At 32.2% G+C, this 19,202-nt stretch overlaps 1 protein-coding gene across 1 annotated transcript in view; it reads right to left on the reverse strand.

Moving 5' to 3' along the window:
- The window catches only part of LOC130892068 (potassium voltage-gated channel protein Shab), a 183,166-nt gene extending 170,655 nt beyond the window's left edge, over nucleotides 1–12,511 (reverse strand). Inside the window, exon 1 of the mRNA XM_057797286.1 lies at nucleotides 12,297–12,511. The gene's annotated coding sequence lies outside the window, so the exon portion shown is untranslated. The remainder of the gene's footprint in view (nucleotides 1–12,296) is intronic.
- Nucleotides 12,512–19,202: the final 6,691 nt, after the last annotated feature.

The raw sequence follows: 19,202 nt of genomic DNA on the forward strand, positions 1-19,202 counted from the left end.
ATAGTACTAATTATACCGGCCGACAAGATTCTCGTATCACAGGCGAGACCTTTATTTAAAATGGAAATATCCGTCCAATAATAGAAAAACTAACACGTACCACTTTTCAATAGCTTAATTGTCCCTGTTTACATTAGCAGTTAGGTAATTTTATAAAAAACCCCAACTGCTTTATTCAGAATAATAAACATAAAAAAATAATATTGAAAATTAGTATTGTGTTGAGTTTCATAGTAAGTGGTTCTCTGTTCATAGTGCAATAAGTGATTATAAAGACGAAAATGTCGAGTCAAACGCGCCGAAGTTGCAAAACTCCTCCTGACAAATTTTGCTATATTTGTGAGACTTTATGATGAAATCGCAAGCAAGGCCATTTTCCGAAAATCTGAGGAAAGCCTTCTACAAATATGTTGGTACTTTAATTGGAGACCAAGAGAAGCAGTGGGCCCCCCACGCGTGCTGTGTTAGTTGTAGCGTGGCATTGGTGCAGTGAATGAATGGGAAGAAAAGAAGCAAGCCTTTTGCAATTCCAATTTTCCTATTTTTAGTCCAAGTACTAGTTCCGATCAGCCACATTTGATTGTGAGTTAAATTATTTAGCACATGATTTGGGGTTATCAAAGCAACAGTCTGAACTTCTTGCTTCCCATCTTAAGGAATGGAACTTGTTAGCCAAAGAGACAAAAATTACGACCTTTAAAAGAAGAAATGCTACATTTTCTGCATTCTACAGTATGGAAAATTCGTTGTGTGCGTTTACAAATATTTATGGTCTAATGAAGGAACTTAATATTGAGCAAAATCCCAGTGAGGGGCGCCTGTTTATTGACTCGTCTAAATACAGTTTAAAAGCAGTTTTATTACACAACGGAAATTTAAAACCGTCTATACCAGTTTCTCATTCTGTGAAGATGAAAGAAACTTATGAAAATATTCGCTTGCTTTTAGACAAAATTAACTACAAGTATAAGAGGTAGATACGTTGGGACCTGAAAGTAATTGGAGTTTCAATGGGACTTCAGGAAGGGTTTACGAAACATTGCTATGGGACAGTCGAACAGTAGATCAACAATGTGTAAAAAAAGTGGCAAGCAAGAAGTGAGTTTCAACCGGGATCTCAAAATCTTAAGTTTATACCCCTTATAGATCGCAAAAATGTCCTTCTGCCCCCCTTCACATTAAACGTGGCTTTGGATAAAGAGCGTGATGGATTCAAATACCTTAGAGAAGTCTTTCTCCAGTTGAGTGATGCCAAATTAAAGGAAGATATTTTTATTGGTCCACAAATAACATAATTGCTGGACAATGACAATTTTGCAAAAAAGATCACCAGACAGGAAGGCATTGAAGGCATTCGTTAATGTAGTGAGGGGATATTTGGGCAACAATATGGATCCAAACTACCAACAGTTAGTTGATGAACTTCTAGACGCGTACAAATCCTTTGGTGCTCGAATATCATTGAAAACTCATTTCCTCCATTTTTCCAGAAAATTTGGGAGCTGTTAGTGATGAGCAGGGTTCCATCAAGATTTTAGAGTAAAGGAAATTCGGTATCAAGGACGATGGGATTCGGCCATGATGGGTGATTACTGTTGGTTTTTAAAAAGAGAAAGTGCAACCCCTCATAAGAGGAAAAAGTAGAGCTAATTGATATTTGAAGTGATTTTTTCTGTCCTTAATAGATGTGAGCCATGTTTATCAGATGTAAACCATAAATATTGTCAATATACACTATTTAAAAAACGTGATATTATTTTTTTAATAAATATTTATTATTTTACCCATGCATATGATTCTATAAATGTAACATAAAAACCTTATGTGTTACAATTATTTTTTTCATATTTTCGTATTTGTAAGGTCCATTTTACCACAATATGCTATTCATTCTTATGTTAGTACAAAATTTTTTTTTTTTCGACCAGTATTATTAATATAATAATAATGAGTCTGATAACGATGTAGGGTTTAAATTTTTAAATTATTGACCACGCCGTAACATTTTGCAATTTACCGCATGTCTGTATAATGTTTTTATTCTGTTATTCTGTTTTATTCTGCCCTTATTTCTTCTTACAACGCGCCTATCGCTTGCTTAGGTCACCAGCGCCGATCGAGTTTCGTTCGACATGCACCACCTTGTTATGTTATCGCGTCATTTTGTATATATGTATGTTTGTTTGTATGTATGTTTGTATGTTAGTATGTCGAGCTTGGATGGACAAAAGCTCATTATAAATAATATATATTTGTAGTAGCTTGACTTATTATTGTAACAATAATGTAGTATTTTCAAGGTGTTATTTGCTTAAACTTCAACAGTATCTTAAAATTAAGAGATTCCGTGCACATAAAATCTTTTTTCTTTTGCACCATGAATATGTCATTCTATCGATCTGTCTGTTCATTTAGTTCATCCCGCGGATTTTAACACTCACAAAATCGTTATTTGTGACAAAATAAGTAGACATTGCAAGGTAATCTATTTGGGGCGAGTAATCTGTCGTCAAATTAACACTTTAGCCAGTAGCACAATCGGCGATTATGACGTAGTATCTTGTTGGAAAAGATCTTGGACGGTAGAAAATATACCCCGACTTCTCGACTTTGTTTGTTAATGCCAATCCTATCGACTTGAGATAATTACCATTATTCTTATATTTATTTTCATAAAAAAAAAAAGAATATACTTTTTTCATATTTTTCAAGCCCATTTAAATGGAAAGTTTCTTGACAAATTTGGTTAATTCTGTCGTCGCAAATATTACTATGAATATTCTAAGAGCTTCTAAGGCTATTGATGCCCTTCTTACGCGGCACGAAAATGCCTTCGTTTCAGAACATTTACATCATAATATTCCTATTAAGTAAGGCATGCAATTTAAAGCTTGACAAACCTACAAATTGGTTTACAGAACCTAAATGTGCATTAAATATTTTATTCCCAGATTATACAGCGTCTCGCATTTAAAACGAGAACATCCTCTTATTTTAAGGTGTTCAAATTTGAATTTTGACATATGACATACATACTTTTTACTACTACTATACGATAACGTGTAATTGTGAGTATTGAGGTACTGATAGCAATAAACAGTGTGTTCAACTTAAAATTTTATTAACGGCCTGTTACAAATTGACGAAGACAATTCTCGATATTTTACTGATATTAGATATATCTAATAGTGTTTTAAAGTATATAAAAATCACGTATGATTTTTAAGCGTAGCTTTTTGTGTATTTATAAAGATAAGTAGCAAGATTTACGTAGCCCCGAAGACATGCGTTTTCAAGGAAGACGATTTTTCATTAGTGCACCGAATATTACATATTTATTTTCGTGTTTGTAGCAATTTGCTACCTTCCAAGACAGTCGAGTCGACAGTAATAGAATTAGTTGTGTTCATTCGCATCTCCAAGGGGGAAGTGTTGGTATTAATAGATTTGCATATTGCCCTTTGCAAGTTGTAGGTCGAAACTAATTTTCAATCAGAAAAAATCAAGACGATTTAGTAACAAATATATGTAATTTTCTTCTTTAGATCCTGTTTCGTTTATAAACCACGAATACTGCCACAAATTTGCAATAAAATAATACAAACGTGAGATATGATACTAGATATATGAGGGTTATCCCGTTTTCGACCTCAACCTGAGGATATCAGCTCTCATCAATATAAGTTGGGAAATATATATGAGTCATAATTCATTTTTGGATGTCGTCACAACCAGCTTATTGTCTTCGGGGACAAATAATGTGTTATTTACATTGGAATTATGCCATATTGGTGTTTTATTTTCTTTTATTTCACTAACTATATTCATTTCAATGAAAAACAAGCGATTCTTCATACACAAATGGAATAAAGTATTTGTTTGTCCACTAAGACAATATGGGCGATGTCTGAAATCATGTTACTCGAAATGACCTATACGGAGACTTTGCACCATCATTTATGACCGTGAAATTTTGGGCAACGGAATTCAAACGTGGTAAGATCAGGTTCCCTCGTTCACCAACTGGTACGGGACAACTACCGGATTGAGGTTAGAGAGAAGAAGAATGGACGCATTTGCCATATTGCCTAAGAATTATGCATGCGTTAAGTATATGCACGTTAAGTACCGCGTTTACTCACTTTGGACCGAAAGCACATTGGAATTAACATTTATCATGCCTTATTGACTCGGTTCAAGCAAAATTAGTGGAATGTTTTGCGTCTATTCATATCTGTAAATAAAACCTGGTTCCACCTCTGAAACGAAAAAACAGTCGCAGCAGTGGATTTCAAGTGCAAATTTGGTCCTAAAAAGGCATCGGCCCGAAAAATGATGACAACCGTTGTTGGGATAGTCATGGAATTAGTGCAAAAAAAGGGACCGAGTTTGAAAAAAGAATAGCTTCCACGATAACGCATCTCTTCACACGGTGATTTCTATTGATAAAATTAAAGATTTGAACTTCGAATTGATTGACCACCCACCATATTAACCAGAGCTGGCCTCCATTGACTTTTTTCTGTATCTGTACTTTTAAATTTCACTTGAAAAAGATATTTAAATTGCACGAGGACGTTATCGCATACGTGAACGTCCATTTGAGGAGAAAGACGATAACAATTATTTGGAAGGGTTAAAGAGATTGAAGCATCGCTGTATAGACTTAAAAAGAGACTTTGTTGAGAAACGAAAATATATATGAAAAAAAAATCTTGTTTCTTTGTAAGGTAGGAAAACTTTTCCGACAACTCTCGTGAAATCAACAAATTTTGTTAAAGTTTGAATGGCAAAATAAATGCTTTAAATGTGCATTTTTCAAAAATTAAATACACTGTAAGTGACCTAATATGATAAAATTAATATGTTTAGGTTAACCTACTATATCATAATTTTCATTGTTGACTAATGTCAACCAATTCTCTGTAATTTTTTGTGTTTTCAAAAATAATTGATTTGTTATTGGAACTGTAAATTCCTAGAATTCACTCGCATAAACAAGAAACAGATTCTCCTCATTTTGAACAAAAACATTAAGCAATTGTTTTATTTAGGGGTGGTCTACTAATAAGTACAAGCACCCGAACGCCATTGCCATGACATCCGGAATTTCTTCAATGTTTTTTATTGATCGAAGTAAAAGGAAATTATCCCACGTAGATCGAACGCCAGTATTTTGTGTTCGTACGATCATTTTTATGATCAGACGACACGATATACACGCTAAACTTGTCGTTTTGACCCATATATATAGCATTTCATTTGAGCCGGAACGATAATTTAAAAATAATTTTTCGAAGCATGCAGGCTCTGTAATGAATATTGGCATACTCGTCGTAAAAATAATTATCATGAAGCAGTTATTATTAACACGTTTGAAAAACTGATAAACGATTATTATAATCAATGAACAAAAACAAAACACAATCAAAATATGAAATACCATTCATATCCCATATGTTCAGAAACTGTCTTACCAGTTAATGGGGGCAATTAAAATTACCGATAATTTTTAGTGTTTATATTTATAAGCCCATCTCTGTTGGAGAAGAATTTTTTTGAAGAAATATGAAGTTAAAGTTTGCAATTTATGAAAAAAACGTTTTTGTACAATTGCAAAAATTTAAAGAATAAAAGTAATTGAACTCAATGTTTATTTTTATTATTAGTAAAACCAAAATAATACTAAAAAGTATCCTCTTAACTGTTAAATAATATAATTTAAAATTGTAGTTGATTGTGAAATTTTTACAATTTTGTATAGTTATACCCGTAATGTCATTTCTTTTTATTAAATTTTCTGTTATGTTAATTTTAGATGTTGAGGGTTGATCGTTCATAGTTCCAGTAGTTTTTCAATGGAGTTGACAATTTTATTAGCAACATTGATTTTATTTTTAATACATTCTTCGATCTATCCTTCTGCCACGGTACTGGATTGCCATCCTCATTGGCGCTTTAAGATTAATATGTCCCCTCCCGCATTTACTATAATTGTTGCCGAAGAACGTCTGAAGCAGTGACCTATGTATAGATGGGGATTTTCTAATTTTAAAAAAATTGCAATTGTCTTAGCCATACTACTGAATTTGTTAATGCCAACAACCTGTCTAGTACATTTTCCGTGTTGATAATTTAAAAAGAAACGTTTTGCTGGCAAATCAATCGGTCGAAGAGCAGCATATTTTTTATATATCTCATAAAATTATCTCGTTACAGTGAAAGTTCTTGCCTTTTTTGTTTTCGTGTTATCTTAAATCATCTAAATTATCGATTCTTAACCTCCCCAACTACTCTCTACGACATGCCCCTGCTACGCTTATAGCTTCTTCTGTCTGCAAATAAACAAAAACAGAATGAACTCGGGACTACTGAGTTCCAAGCGGACACACTGTCCACTGCACCATTGACCATTGATTTAAATGTATTGGTTAAAAGTATTTGAAATTTGAAATGGAAATTTAATGATTATTTAATTCTTTTTATTCACTGAATAACCCACTAATTAGAAAAATTTATATTTATTTTCAAGGAAAAAATAGAATTAAATTCTAAAAATAGTTCTTTCTAAATAAATTTACCTTTATTAGTAGATATTCCTTGTCTGGAGCTTCGTTTAAAAATCTCTGCAATTGGTCTGCTGTTTGATTTTTTAGGAACGTAATTGTCGGACTTTCTTTTCAAAAATGAACGTAATTTCTGATACGCGGATATTTCAATGTTATTTTCTACATTGATAGTACTTCGCAACATTGTATATTGTGACCAAAGTGTAGACGCCTTTAAACTCTTCAAAGTACAGTTTCCGAAAAAGATTTTATTTTTGTATTTCTTCTCCATTCCATAAATTTCTCGTATATTAATTCATATTTGTTTCTTGAAATTTCTGGCAGCAATTCTAAAGTTACTTTTGCTGCTTTTTTCGATATCTCTGGAGGAGTATTATCAAAATCGTCACTACTGTCAGTATCCATATTATTTATTATGAATTGGTATAATTATGTCCTACTAAAATAATATTTATTGGAAATTGTCATTTTTATCAAACCTCGAATGAAAACTACCTTAAGAATTTAAAAAAGATCTATAATCTGACAGTTGCGTCAACTATTTAAAGTTTTCGTCGATATTTATTGATTCTCCATATAAATGTACATGGTGTGGGCAAAGTGCCATGAGAAATAATATTTCTCACAGTGTGAGCAATATGTGATTTTGAAATTAAGTTAGCCATAAGAAATTCGTCACTTTTCATAGTTTATTCAATTTCATTTTTCCATTGGTGAGATCTATTTTTTTGCTTTTATATATATACACCGGGGGTCTTACAACTTTCTATCTATCCACTTGTTTTCCTGGATAACTTTGTTTTTCATATTTTGCTCAGTTTCTTCCTTCCAGGTCCTTGAGGGTTTTCCTCGTCTCCTTCTATTCTGCGGATACATCATTTCATTCTCTTCCTTTTTCTTTCTCGGCCACCTGTTCTGTTTCATCCTCATCACATGTCCGTCCCAGAGTAGTTCCTTCGTATATATTCTCTCTGAAGTCATTTATACTCGACCCCTTCTTCGTCGTATATCTCCATTCCGTATATGCTTCGATCTGGATATCCTGCACGATCTCTGTCTATCTGTTAGTTGCCAGCAATGACATCCACACGTTAAAATAGGTTTTACTATGACTTTGTATATTGTCATTTTTGTGTTTAGCCTAATTATTTTTTAACCACGGCAATGAGTTCAGAATTTCTGTATCTTTTTTTCCTTGTTGTACTATATTTCTCATATCGATATAAAGATATAACACTTGAAAATATTTCTATAATTTGAAATCAAAAACACGAAAAAACAAAAAATAATGAATATGAAGTTTCTGGTAATGATTACCTATGTCAAAATATTTGGAAAGAAAATTAAAAGTCAGTAAATATTAGTTAAGAAATTGTTTCTGCATAAAATTTCATAGAAAACACCGCACGCTTTTATAATAATGACATTAATTTTTTCTTCTGTAAATTTATTCATATGGCAATAACTAGTTTTTAACTTTTAGTTTGATTATTGCTTGAAGCGCGTTTTCTATTTTTTTGAAACTATAAGTAATTATTTATTTTTCATTATATATTGAATGACATCTTTTTATAAATTTGTTAAAATCAATCACGCATACAGGCTACCAATTTTTTTCTTTCGTAGCTAATCAATATTTTTGCTTTCGTGGCGAATAGCTGAATGTATAATTGAAATCATGCAGACGAGTCTTTTCAATTGTTAACATTGTTCCATTGATAAAGAAATAGTGTCACAAACTCGGAATCGACGCTATAAAAGTTATTGTGCCAACACTATCGTATCAGTTGTCTATGTATACGAGGTCATACAATCAAATAATGAGACGTTGCCAAGTTTGTGAAAATCATAGAACAACGTGACTTCTAACGCATTATCTATACCTCCTCTATCTATACATATTTTTTTAGCTTTGTGAGATCTATATTTCACTGCTAGCTGTGTGTTTATACATGATGTCATCCCAAAAATGGAGATGCAAAATATCGAGCAAGAATTGAGAAATTTAGTATCTGAGATTACGGTCCAGTATTAAAAGTGTTTACTGATTATTTTTTGAGACGTGTACAAGTATTTCCTGAGCATAAAATGTTCAAAGATAATCGTGAGAACTTGAAAAACAAAGTGCAAAGAGGAAGACAGTCTAGTTTCTCAAGCTAAATGTCAACTGTGAACGCCACATCTTAACTCAAGATGTTGCTCTTTACAAACATGGTTCTGATATCTCAGATAAGCAATAACTTCACCCAATGACAATCACCGGAGGCTGTTCGAAGTAGACAAAAAGTGATCGTACACATTAGAGTCAAGAGTGACTATTACCAAATGACCCAATACTAAAAAAATTGGAATGAGCAAGTCGAAAGTGAAATCCATGCTCAATTGCTTATTCCATAGTGGTTCATAAGCAATTCCTTCACCTGAACAGACCGTTATTCAAGTGATTTATAGCTGCTTGTTAAACTTCGAAAAAGGATCAGTAGTACGCTTCCAACGCGGGTTCAAGCGACGATGCGGGTTCAGTGTGAAAAATTTTTAAGCTTTCACAACCACACTGTTTGTCAGTTATGTCTCTGCGCGACATCTTTTTCTTCCTCCGAATAAAATGGAAGGTAGAAGAGATGCATTTTAAATCTATTTAGGACATCCAAACAATTCTAACGATGATGCTATTGGAAGTTCAGTCAAAGACTTGAACAATCACCTGGATTCGGTGTACTCGTGCGAAAGGAAATTATTGATTACTGATTACTTGATTATCAGACCTCGTATATGATGTCAAACGTTGAAATATGGCTGCAAAGAGATAACATTGTTTCTTTTTTCACTAAAGCAAATACAAAAACTATACAATTTCACAAACCGTTCTTATAAAAAATTTCAATATTTCATAAATATTGAAATATTATACGACCTTTACATGGCATAATACTTGCCTACATAAATTAGATTAAAATAACCAGGAATGCTCAAATAGATACCTAGAAGTGAGTTTGACATTTCGTGATTATATTTTTGACGTCAGCTGGTATTCCAATTGTATTGTTTACTTTTAGTATCTCTTTTTTTGGTTTCGTGATTCTTGCATTCTTTTGACTATATTCACTTTAACTTTCTAGCATGCATTATTTCTGTCAAAACTTTTTTCTTTTTGAATAATTCAGTTTATATCTTCTAAACCGCTTTATTTATTAATAGGCGTATACTGTTTTCATTATACTATAAATACAGTTGTGTTTACAACAAAAAAATTTATAATTTAGAAACTGTCAAAAAGAAGTTCGAAAATATGAATACCAACAATCAATTAATTAAGAATTTAATTTATTCCAAATAACATGCTTAATTTGTATCTTACACATAATTGATAGTTGTTAAGAAAAACAAAAAGCAATGACAATCTCCATAGCCCGACAGTTTAATTGGCGTTTATACGTTTCAAAGAAAATATATTTTTGCTAGATTGTATAGTGAAGTTTCTCATCGTATATTTTGATCATAGATTTCTGACATTTTATTCAAAACCTTCCTTATCCTAGAGAGTTGTATTAAGTTAAATGTTATGATAGTATGTAATATCTGTAATAGTATCTGTGAATAGCAATTCATTGCGGAGGATATGTATGGAATAAATTCAATATTAGCGTTATTATGTACTAGGTAAAAAAAAACTGAAACAGGTCGATTTTTATTCAATTGACAATACACAATATGAAAATATTATCCACCTCCAGCACCCCCTCCGAATAATAAAGGGCACCTTGTTGGAAAGGGATTTAAGTTCTCTGTTCAGCAATATAAAGTTTTTTTTAAAATTTGGTGCAATCATAACTGAGAATTTGGAATTCTCGTATTCTGTTAATTTCTTTCGTTATCCTAACTTTTAAATCAGCAATATTATCTAGTATATTAAAAAAGTAATCGAGAGTAGTTAAATCGGAGGATCTAGCCGGCCATTCGATCGTTCCACGTCTTTCAATTCATCTATTGGGAAAAACCTTGTTTAAATAGCTTCTAACAGTACGTGCAAAATGTGCTGGAGCCCCGTCTTGTTGGTATTAAATAGATCGATCTGTCTCATTTTGATGATTAACATCAGGAAAAGGCTTTGTAGTATAGGCACTAAGAAATTAATAAGAAAGTCTAGATAAACCTGTCCTCAAAAAAATTAAAAATAATTTTATTGTTAATTATACCAGCCCAAACGTTCACTTTTCTAGGATATTGAGAGTGCGCCTCACATATACAGTAGGGATTTTCTCTGCTCCAATATTTACAGTTTTGTTAGTTAACCGTTCAGTTTAAATGAAACGTCGCTTTGTCAGAAAAAAACTATTTGGTGTATGAACTGCAAATCTGTGTTCATTCAGTCAATTATCAATTCACAGAATTCTTTCCTTCTATCAGGATTATGTTCATTTAACTCCTGAACCAACTGATCTTTGTAAGGGTGGTATTTTTCTTTATGCAAAACTCTCAAAATAGATGATTTACTTACCTCATTGTACGGCAAGTTCTTGAGTTCTCTTATGCGGATATTCCTCAATCTCTAGAACTTTGTTTCAACAGTAAATTGAACATTTCCACCTGGTTGTTCAATATTTTTTACTTGACCAGTTTCACTAAACTTTTTCTCAATTTTGCTAACTATAGACTGCGAAACGTGTTGATCGGGGTACTTATTATTAAGAATTTCACAAACCTCCTTTTTAGTTTTTGTTTTATTACCACAATCAAAATATCTATTTTTTGAGTCTAGGATAGATGAGCCGTAATTAAATTTAATACGCTCACAAATATTATACTGACGTCTTTTAGTAACTTTAAATACGTAAATAACAGCAGCCTACTACATTCATATCAATTGTTTGTTCAGCTTTTTGAATAATATTTTAGTATTTTCAAAGATCCAAAAGTCCAAAATCGCCTTGGTTATTGTGTGAATGTTGGTCATTTGGAACATAAAAATTGTGAAGTACATTAAAAAATTCATTCTAAATATTATGCAGCATTATTATTTTCATTCTACGTAAAGTTTTATGATAAATTTTGATTGCACCAAATTTATAAAAACTTCATATTGATGAACAAATGACTAAAATCAGGTACCAGACGTTCCCCTTTCTTATTTAAAATTTTCGAGAGGGTGCTTATAACTCAAAGGAGGTGCTGAAGAGCGATAGTATTTTCATACTGTAAATTGTCAATTTAAGAATAAAAATCGACCTGTTTCAGTGTTTTTTTTTTTCACAAAGTAGATAATAAAGCTAGAATTGAATGAATTCGATACATATGGATCACATTGTATATACATAATAGGTTTTAACTGACATAGATAATATAGATCAAGAACAGCAAACAATCATCTTTAAATATAAACCGGAACGAACATTTGAATTTTGTATTGTAGTTGATATTTTTAGTGACATAATTGTCCTCCATTAAAAAAAAGTCCAACTAAAAATTAGCTTGGAACTAAACTGTTTGTTATAATAAGCTCTGGTTTATAGTTTAGTATCATTATCCTATGATTATCGTAGGATTATAAAAATTTGCGATTTAGGTTATGTTTTAAGTTCAAACATCGGTGACTCTAATAAAGTTTCCTCAATACCCTCAAATTGCAATTCATGAGACAGTTTATTATGTGCTGGACTAAATAAATGTTATACTTCCACTTTTATGAGGATGAAAAGCACACCAAAGCAAACAAACGCAGTGTCGTACCTGTTGATATCAAAATTTCAAATTTAAAATAATTCACTGGAAGACTCCTTTTGGAAAACATACTAAGGAAACTTAAAAAAATCACAGCACTTGTACATATGTATCACAGAAAAGCATCACAAATTTGACACACACGCATTTATAAATAATTTTCGCTCGCGAAGTTGGATCAGAGTTCGTCGTTACCAGAATAACACTAGCACTAAGGAGGCTGATGCGTCGCGATGCCGATCATCTTACGTCTAAGCTTTTTTCGCCGATATATACAGGTTCATGTTTAAGTTATGAGTAAATAATCAAACTAAAGTTCATTGCAGTTTATCAAAGCATACAGAGATTTATAAATTCGTTGAATTATTAAAATATTCTCATAATATAAACTACATCAACAAGTGTTGGGTATGATTTTTGGAAAATATTTGAATAGGCTTGGAAGTAGTTTCTTGATAATATCATTACAAACCTTCCTTGAAAAATCTGGTTTTCTGAAATAATATTACAAAAAGACGCCAAAATAGGTGAAAAATAGTTTTGCGATACTACATAAATAAAAACTACCAACAAACTTTGTGTACCCGGAATTGAATATTATTATTAGAATAAAAGTCGTTTACAGAGTAGAAGACACTTTCCAGTAAATATACCCTCGAATTATTTCGAATTGCGGGAAAAGATTATATCGGTTTGATTTCAATTAGCAAGTGATTGTGCATTTTTTGCATTGTAAAATATTGAGCCCTTAACTAATTCTGAACGTGGATTAGGTAGATAAAGGTCGTGCTCCGCGTTCCCAGGTGGATAGCCGTGCAACGATCTTCCTGAATTTGGAGAAGCGAATAAAGCAAACGATTCAAAGATGTATAAGGAAGGAAGAATCAGAATTTTCAATCTTTTAAAAACATCCCAGCAGTGAGCCCTGCAGTTTAGTCTGAGTAAATATCTGACAGCTCTCTTTTGTAGTTTGAAGATTCGCTTAAATTGATACCGGTACCCTAGATGGGAAGGTCATATCGGAGATGCGACACAATAAGGGCATAATAAACTGTTAAGGAGGAGGCTAAGTTCAGTTCTTTTGAAACTGATCTCAGTGCAAAACAGGAGAAACTTAATTTTTCAAATAAGGCGGCAATATTTAGCTCCTATTTCAAGGAATTGTCCACAAATTTACAGATTTAACGACATCAATGGTGGTGTTATTTAATAAAAAAGGCTGCAATGTAATTTTCTATGATAAAACGTTGAGACACAGAAGATTAGATTTTATTAATCAAAATTAAAATTAAAATTATTAATTAAAATATTATGATTAACACAATTGAACTCCTAGATAGAGTACACATCATTCGTTCTCGAGCCTCTTTTTGACCAATCGTTCTATGATATTATATAACATGAAAACGACTGCAATTGGGCGATGATTCGATGTTTAATTAGCATCTCCTCCTTTATGCAGAAGTATAATTATAGCCGTCTTAAGACAATTGGGAAAAGTGCCATTTTGAAACGAAACGTTAATTAAAGTAATAAAATGATTTAATGTGCAATCGGATAGACTCTACAATATTTTTAATGTCCATCAGTTTCAGATGAGTATTTATTTTTGATGTATTGTACTGCGAAGCTCTGCTAAAACTACGGGCATACAGAAGAAACTGTATAAGTTAAGTTAACTTTTAATTAGCATCAGGTAGGTATGAAAGTGGATCATGAGATCCGAATAGTTATAGAATTTGATAAATTATTGGCTACATTCACAAAGTAATTGTTGAGTTTATTATGTGAAGTAGAGATTATGCTCGATGAAGAAGGCTTATTTCTTAGATCATTCACAATGGACCATGTTTCTTTAGAGACGAATCAAGTGTCCTATTATAATGAATATTCTTGGTTGCTTTTATTGTCTTATGATAAATTTTTCTCTATAGTTTCACGTAATTTTTGAAAAAGATACTGTCCGACAATTTCCTTAGGTGAAATAAAGATCGCGGGTTCTTTGCAGATATACCTAAATCTTTAGTGGACCTGGGTTTATTTTACTTATTTACAATACGCCTGACGGGGAAAAAAATGGATGCGAGATAAGTTAGCGTTTTATGAATGTAGAAAATTCTAATTCCACATCACCAGAGAGCAACTATGACAACGGTGCTTGAAGTTTTGATAATTTTCCTCCAAAAGCTACGGCATAATTTGCGAGAAGCATTTTTAGTACGAATTTTGAGTGGATTCTGAATCATACGATGACACGACTTAGTCTATAGTACTAGAACTGGTTTCAGTTATTCTGGTTGATGCCAGTATATGAATGACCATACGAAAAGAATAAAAAATTGACTGAAGAAATTTTTCGACCAGCACGCACACGGGAATAATAAATATTGAGAACGCCACTTGGAATTAATTTGTTTTTGACAGGTAAGGAATCCAGTAAGGTCAGCATCAGGTGTTCTTTAAATACAAACAATATAGAGGTCATAAGTCTTGTGGTAGACGATATAAAATTCGAATACTTTCTCAGATATCGAATCTTTGAACTGTGTAATTTCGTAAAAGTCGTTGTTTGTGGATGATCATAGTACCTCCAAAAAAAAGGCTCAATATTATTTAACCAATGTTCAGTGACGGCAACAATTCTGGAAAATGAAGCTGCTCTAGTTAAAGAAACAGTTCATCTATTTTGTGACTTAGGAACTGAATTGATAAGAAACAAGCTGAGCATCCTATCGTTCAGCCTCTGAAAGGGTGCCTGCTTCTCTGATCGGGTCATTTTGAAAAGTAAGAATGGAACCTTTACACAAAATTTTCGGGTCATAAAGGTAGAAAAATGTTGTTCAATTTTTTTCCATAGTCAATATCGCCAGACATTCTTTTTGATTAGTAAACAAATAGGTGACAATCAAACACTAGTTTAGATATGGTGCTCAAACTCCAAACGAACATCAACCAGGGTATAAATTTAGAAAGAAATGTTTCTGTTTCAACTTACGCATACAGTTTAAATAGACCATTCAAATTTGATCGGATTATATCCTAATTTGTTTTAAGAAAAAATAAACCTAATTTCATCTAGTTTGGAGTATCAAAGTGACGAGGTTGGTAACATGATTGTGCGTAAAGGTCTTATTAACTTCCAGTAGCTAAATAATGGTTTGATCCACCACTAATATATATTCGTTTTCTCTTATCAAATATTGTTTTCTACTGTTTTATCATGTTTTTCATGTACAAATACAAAAATCTCATAAACTTATTATAATTGAAAAAAAGCTATGTGAACCTTACCATCCAAAAATGTTTATTATAACAATTATTACAGCAAATGTTAATAAATTGATTTTAACATCTTTGTGTTTATTTGAAATGTAAATCAATTTTATGCACGCACATAAAATATGTTTTATAGCAGATTTCAGCCAAAATCACAACGGAATAACATCAGTTGTAAATTAAATTTTAAGTAAAAGTCAAATAACTGGAATTGATAGAAAAATATACAGTTCTGTTTATAATTGTGAACATTCATACAACAAGTCAAAAAAAAAACAGAAAACTTCTCAATCCTGGCTAAAACTTGATCATAAAATACTACAATATACAAAGTGTTCCTATATTCGACCGAACAAGCTCTACCACAGAGTAGATTCATAAATGATTCATTTTGATTAGGAATACGAACCCTTACGGGGCCTAGTTGCTGAGATGTATGGTGTTCCAAATTTTAAATCAAAATCAAAAATTTACCATAAATCAACAACACCTTTAAATTTTTTTTTCAAATTTGGTGACCAATATACTCCTTGATAAAGTAATATTTTGACATGAACAAACTTTCGAAAAATTCAACCAGTGGCACGCTGTCAGGGTTAGTTGTCACTTTTATCCCCCTATTTTTTACGCCACTGCAGCAAATTCTTTTTTAAATTTTATTTTAAATTGCCTGATTATTTTTAATTAGTAGAGAAACTAATAATCTTTTATGGAGCTGAAATGAACGGTTTTGTAGAAATTTGCCTCTAAACAAAAGTCTCCAAGAACATAAGTAATTTCCAAATTAATTAAATATTTATAATAATGGTTAAGCGTAGTTAAAAACAGAAAAATTATTCATAATCTTAATTTCAAACAAATAATAACAAAATTGACAAATTTACAGTAGTTGTTGTAACTGTTAGACGTTTATTTCAATAAACTTATTAAATTAAATGGAGCAATTTATACGCGCTTCTTGGAAGAAATGTTACCGTTAAATATTAGACAACAGATGTGGTTTCAACACGATGGGGCATCTGTTGATTTTGCTTCAGCGGCAAGAAATTACAGACGTTTAAGATAAAAATGAATTGGTCGGGATGGACCCAATTGTTGGCATCCAAGATCACCTGATTTAAATCCTATCGATTTTTTTATATGGGGCTATATGAAATCCATAGTGTACAAAAAAATCATCGAATCAGAGCAAGATCTAATAGCTAGAATTCAAACTGCGGCAAAAATCATTCAACTAACCCTAATTTTGATTTAAAATTTTGAACACCCTATATCTCAGCAACTAGGCCCCTTAAGGGTTCGTATTCCTATATCAAAATGAATAATTTATTGAAATCTCTCTGTGGTAGAGCGTTGTCGTCAAATATAAAAACACTCGTGCTCAAAAATAACGTACCACCCCGATTTCGGAAAATATTTTTTTGTTTTATAAAGTTAAATTGATATTGCTATTGTTTACTTCTTTTCAATCCTTTTGACGCAATAATAAGAAATGTGTAGTAATTTTTAGTGATTTTTAATGAGTAAAAAATAAAAATGAAAACATAACAATAAAACCAAATAATGTTTCTTTTTTTAAAACGCTAGTAGCGTGATTTCTGCCGGTGGATGTAATTTTTACTAACATTCTCCTGGGCATGGTTTCAAGTAGATGCTGTTTCACTTCTTGAGGTATGTCCTTCCATTCCTCTAATGCCGCTTGCTCAATCTCCAGAAATTTTTTGAGGAGATGTATTTCGAAGACGATTGCAGCGTTTTAAAATGTCCTAGACATACTCGATAACGATTCATATCTGGACCTCTTGGTGGCCAGTCCAGGGTCTGAATTCCTACTTTGTTTAGTTAAATCAGAACATCAGCCGCAACGTGTGGACTAGCGTTATCATGCATTAAACAAAGATAATCACCAATAAATGGCCCAAACGGAACGACGTGATTTTCAAGAATGTCAGTTATGTATCTTGATGCGTTGAGGGCGGGTCTAGGAACAGACACCAATTCTGTGCGGGCATCAAAACAAATTCCTCCCCAAAACATGATAGACCCTCCTTGGAACGGCTCCCTGGGAATGATACAAGACTGCGCAAATCTTTCTCCTCGCCGAATTTGATTACGTCCATCTGAACCTCTTAGACTGATACTTGCCTCATCAGTAAATAAAACTTGGCACCAATTTTCTAAATTCCGAACTAAATGTTGCCTTGCAAATCTTAGTCTTGCAACATGATGCTGCCTGGTTAGCAAAGTTGCCTGGAGAGCTCTGCTGCTGTGTAGACCAGCATTCTAAAGGTGTCGTTATTGATCTATCAGAGATATTTACATTTCAGTTTTCTCGTAATAGGCTGTTGAGCTCGACACTTGTCATTGACCGATTTCTTAATGAATTTAATTGCAAAAAGCGGTCTTCTCGAGGAGTTAAAACTGCCAATGGTGGTGTGGTGTACGCTAAACAAATTTGCTACTTCACGATAACTTTGTCTCTGTCCGACTAACTCGGCTATTCTTCCAGTTTCGCGTTCACTTAACTGTCTAACTCTATTCATTTTTTGTTTAACTAGTCTCGACTTTAACACACCTTAATTGACTCAAATTACTGCTGTCCACAAGCTGGTAAAACAATACGAGTAGAATAAAAAACATTAAAATATGCATAAAATTAAAATTTTAAGAAACCACAAAAACATTTATTTGCTGATAAGAAATTTTGCTACATTTCATCGCTAACATGTAAAATACTTTATATTTTTGTGATAGAAAAAAAAAAGAAACCCAAAAGATTAACATTTTAGGTTTTGATATTAAAATAAAGGGTGGTGCGTTATTTATGGCCACGATTTTATTAACATATTTGCTACATTGTTGTATAGGAAAGAGAATACTTGATTTTATTACACTCTTTATTAAGTTATAATTATAAAAACTCTCACAATACTAAAATCAACATATTTTAACAATAATGACGTGGATAGTACTTCGACTGGATTTATACTAAGTGTATTAAAATTAATTGGCTTCTGTTTATAGTAATTCACACAATATGGATTGAAAGCAGTCATCTGAGGAATAATGCTTTTGCATAAACAGCATCTCGACTTGTTTAAATACATTAATATCAAAATTCAACATGAACAACATCTTCACTTGTTCAGATAATTAATACAAAATTGGTTCTGTTAGTTATATTTGATACTATAACAAGAAATATGTTTTAAGATAATCGAAATTATTCTAAGATCTCTTCCTTAGGCGTGTGGAACATTACAACATATTGCCAATCATAAGATAGCGCATAATAATTATTTACATAACTAGTTATGAAAAGAGCGGTATTATTCAACAAGCGTAATATTTGCCAAAACGAGTGCCAGCGTGTTTACGTACAACGTTTTGTCTATTTAATGTATATTCTAATATTTAATAGAATCTTAAATTGCAATGAAAATATGTTTTAATGTGATGTGGAATTTTTTTAAGTTTTTAAGTAAAGTTAAGTTTTTTAGTGGAAGCAGGTCAGAAGTAATTAATTGAAATGCCTTCAGATATCGAACCATTAAAGGCGTCGACTTTGTATGCTACATATTCAATGTTGAGATCTGCACGTTCGCAAAAATGTCGATATCAAGAAGTACACTATGCTTT

The sequence above is a fragment of the Diorhabda carinulata genome, chromosome 3 (genome assembly GCF_026250575.1).
Source record: "Diorhabda carinulata isolate Delta chromosome 3, icDioCari1.1, whole genome shotgun sequence".
In the NCBI taxonomy this organism is placed as follows: domain Eukaryota; kingdom Metazoa; phylum Arthropoda; class Insecta; order Coleoptera; family Chrysomelidae; genus Diorhabda; species Diorhabda carinulata.